The sequence below is a fragment of the Taudactylus pleione genome, unplaced genomic scaffold, assembly GCF_031769625.1.
Source record: "Taudactylus pleione unplaced genomic scaffold, aTauple2 ptg002294l, whole genome shotgun sequence".
In the NCBI taxonomy this organism is placed as follows: Eukaryota; Metazoa; Chordata; class Amphibia; order Anura; family Myobatrachidae; genus Taudactylus; species Taudactylus pleione.
In genome coordinates this window covers 214,739-218,823 of record NW_028286685.1, presented here as the reverse complement: position 1 = coordinate 218,823, position 4,085 = coordinate 214,739, and the positions used below count along the sequence as shown (strand labels likewise).

The following is a 4,085-nucleotide window of genomic DNA, read 5'->3' as shown; positions in this document are numbered from 1 at the left end:
CATAGATGATGAATCTAGAGGTACATGTCAAAGGCCACTTAATTTTATATCTTTTCCCCGAGTATGGATGGAGTATGGTATCCCCGGTCTCAAGATATGAACACGTCGTGCACCCTAGGCACTTAAAACATCCATCTTTACGTGTCAAGAAATTGGGCTTAGGCATAGGTTTTAAAAAATTTGTCACATCAGTTTTAACCACCAGATCTTTGATATTTCTCCCTCTGGTATAGCTAGGTAATAGTTTAGTATTGTGCAAACACTTTAGCTCTGGATCAGATGTAATAATGGGCCATAACTTCTTAGCTCTTTTGTTGGTATATTTGCTCTTAACATCGTATTCATGGACCCATGGTAGCTGATTTAGCTTTTTGTCCTTAGGATCAATTCTCAATAACTCTTCCCTACTCAGACAATGCTTTTTGTCTAGCCTTAATCAATTCTTCCACCGGATACCCTCTCCTCTCAAATTTTTTAGACCTGATATCTAATTGTCACTTCCGGTTTTTGCGGACTTGCCGCGACCGGAAGTGCGGCTGCTGGACGGAGCTCAGGTGTGCATGGCGCCTGTTTAGTGGTGAGTAGTTATGATATAAATATGTCTGTTTGTTTGAATTGTGTTATTCTGCTGTCCTGAAGAAGGGGTGCAAGACCCCGAAACGTCGACCTATGATTGATTAAAAGTCCCTCGGCTGAGGGTTTCACGAGTCTTATCCAGTCTCCGAGTGCTGCCTATTTTTTTTGTACAGTGTATATATATATATATATATATATATGTGTGTGTATGTATGTAAAAATGCGATGTCTGTCAGAAAACAGCTACAGGCGGCACTCCACGGTCTTTATAAATGAAGAAAAGTGACTTTATTCGCCAACGTTTCAAGACCTGGGCGGTCTTGTCATCAGGGTGCAAAAGTGTGACAAATAAGGAAGCTTACCTTAAATAGCGGTGTATTAACAATGGTGTCCATGAACATCCTCAATCCTGAATATTCAAAATATTCTCCAGTACAAACAGGAATTAGATAATCAACTTTTGGACACTGCAGTATATGAAAAATTAACATATGACCCTACTTTAATATATAAGTCGGAACTGGATTCCACTTTACACACGGCGGTACTTAATCAGCATCTAAGTTCTAATCTGCTAAACAACTGGTGCAACCATTTCCAAGAGTCCCGGTGATTTATACAGACTCTCAGCCGCTGCTGATTACACCAAACACGCAGCAACCGGCTCCGGCGGCTGTGTGTTTGGCAGTGTGTAGCGCTGACCGAACTCCGTCCGGTCAGCGCTACACTTGACTCTGGTATAAGCCGAGGGGGTACTTTTTCAGCACATTTTTTGTGCTGAAAAACTCGGCTTATACTCGAGTATATACGGTAGATCACCTGTGCTCAAGCATGGATATCCTTAAAACATGGACTGTATGGCGGAGTTTGGGAACCTCTATCATATGGTCAGGAAGCAATTAGTTACTTATGTAGAATCAGTCATGGCTTGCGGTCACTGGGCCTGATTCATTACGGATCGCAAATCGGCCGATGGTACGTACTTCGTATGCATTGCAGTGCGCGTACGTGAGTTAGCATTGCGATCGATACAAAGCCATCACAGACTGAAGGACAGGAGGGTGTTTGGGGGTGGTGATGGAGGAGTGGCTGGAGAAACGTTGGCGTGCCTGTCCGTTTGAACGCCGTTGCATGGACGTGCATAAATTGTCCACTGCGACGGCATACACAGCTTGAGTACTCACTGCGTGCAACGAGCAATTTATGAGTAAGGTCATACCTGCTGTAATTGTGCGTGAGGGGCCGATGTTACTCGATGTTCCCGATGTATACACAGCACTGCAAGGTATTACGGATGTGACATAGCGGTAGTGGGCGTCTTTATGTTGGCTGTGCGACGGCATTGCGATAGCATTCATTAGCATATTGTTTCAGCACACCTGTGTGCGTAATCGCAGCCGCGATTGCAATAGTTATCCGTAGTGAATCAGGCCCCACTGTTCTTTAATGTTTACACACTTTTTAGCCACGAACCAATGAGTGAACAACAAATACATTTTTTTACATAAATAGTTACATTTAGATTTTCTATCTTATCCCATAGATTTGATGTATCTGCGGTTTATCCTGAATTTAAGAAACCTGGTTCCTACACACAAGTACCTTACTGCAAGAGGGCAACTTCAGAGACAGTGAGTACATATATGATACACCACTGGCTAAGAAACTCTAAAGAACATATTTCATAAAATATTAGGAGGGGAACATGCAGTAGCCAATGGCAACTACATAAATTAATTTGTGTCTCTAGAGTCCTGTAAAGTGATATCTGGTTGGTTGCTGTGGATTGAAACAGTTCATGCTCATTGCACCATGTTATTAAATAAGATCTAGTTGATGAAGTTGATTTTAGATTCAAGAAAGTTTATGAAAGATGTACAGTTCAAGGCTACATCCGAATAACAATAATGTCCTTTTAGAGGTCACAGGACACCACTTACCCCCTCTGTCCCTCATCTACCTAAGCCTCTGTTGATTGCAGGGCTGTATTTTATAGGGTAAGACTGGTTTTCTCTATATGTTTTTCTTGAGAAAGAAAACATTTTTCACGTTTTTTCTTATTTTTAAGTAAGAATGTGAATGTTGGACATAAATTGTATCTGTAAAAAGACTGTGATTTAATCCAGGCAAGACGTTTAGGGCCTGGAACCTATAATCCCTATAATCCTTTCGTTCTGGAGTGAGTTGCATCTACGCCTGGATGGAAAAGAGCAGAAGAAACAGAACGGCTGACTGTGATGCCACATGTCCTGTACAAGGAAACATGGGAGAGGAACCGTTTGCTGGTGAGGTGAAGCTGTAATTTACACTCTGGGAAACATGAATCAATTTTCTGAAACGTTTGTATGCTTGATTACTTTAGAAGCAAAACATGGGGCCGGGTCGATACAACATAAAGTCATTTCTGGAGCTAATGGAAAAGAAACCTGCCAGCGTGCGAGGACTGTGTAACACTAAAGATGTGCGATTCAAGGACGAATTAAAGGTAGAGCATGTTAAACAGTGATAGAGGAGTTCTAGGAATATGCACAATGATCCTCTACACATTGTGGGTCAGCCAAACTGTAGGCTAGTTCTAGGTACACACTGTGCATTTATGGGACCGATTAACCAATTCCCAGCCTAGTGCTGCCGGCGAACGGTCACAGTAATATAAGCATGCCCTGGCAGCGCCCCCTCTGTTTTACACGGTAGCTTGACCCGACGCTGGCGAAGCAAAGTATTTCCATTTTTGCATGTCCCCGTTGTCGGGTACAGTGTAACGCAATCTGAATAAATTACAGTAAGCTGCCATCTCCATAGAGATTTATAGGGGCGGGGGTAAGCCTCACAAACTGATTTCACTGGTGCTAATCTGTTAATAATGTAATAAAAGCACAGAAAAGCCCTTTGGTGAAAACACCAGAGAAAGGACTTTTCTCATCTTAATAAATAGACACCTGAATCAGTTCTGTACCCCCTTCCTGGCAGTGTGTGAATGATGTCACATGCAGATGAATGTTTGCTATGTGATCTATTTTGTTCATGATTCCTGTTTCTGTCCTCCACACAGAATTGTACCCCAGGACCTGGAACTTACGGCAAAGCAGGGAATCCACACACTCATAGAAGAGAGGGCTTCAGAGTCTGCCAGCTCCAAGGGTATAATGGACAGCGAAACGACTAAATGTGGCTCAGCAAGCAGCAATGTAAGTGATTATGGGATGAGAGGGGCCGTGTGTCATTGCTTTCCTAATGCACTGCTCATATTTCAGGAATGTGTGCCGGGACCAGGAACCTACAACCTAAAATGCTCCATAGATGAAACCTTGAAGCACGTTGTGGGTAAAAGAGGACCTTATGACCTATTCACCGGGCCAAGATCACAGCACATCCTGTACGGACACTTTGCTACACCTGTAAGTATGCTACAAAGTGGAACGCTTCCATTAGAGGTCATTGAATGGAAGATGCTGACCACATATAGTATGTACATGTATAAAACTGAATATAAGAAATTAGGGAACCAG

At 42.7% G+C, this 4,085-nt stretch overlaps 1 long non-coding RNA gene across 2 annotated transcripts; it reads left to right on the top strand.

Annotated features, from left to right (window-relative positions):
• The first annotated feature begins 2,123 nt into the window (after positions 1–2,123).
• Positions 2,124–3,674, top strand: LOC148431397 (uncharacterized). 2 transcript variants are annotated; one of them, XR_015877179.1, is made up of 4 exons: positions 2,124–2,207; positions 2,703–2,861; positions 2,939–3,061; positions 3,629–3,674. It is a non-coding gene; the product is annotated as an uncharacterized LOC148431397 (long non-coding RNA). The 2 variants fall into 2 exon arrangements; XR_015877178.1 differs by lacking the exon at positions 2,124–2,207 and having other exon boundaries at positions 2,485–2,861.
• Positions 3,675–4,085: the final 411 nt, after the last annotated feature.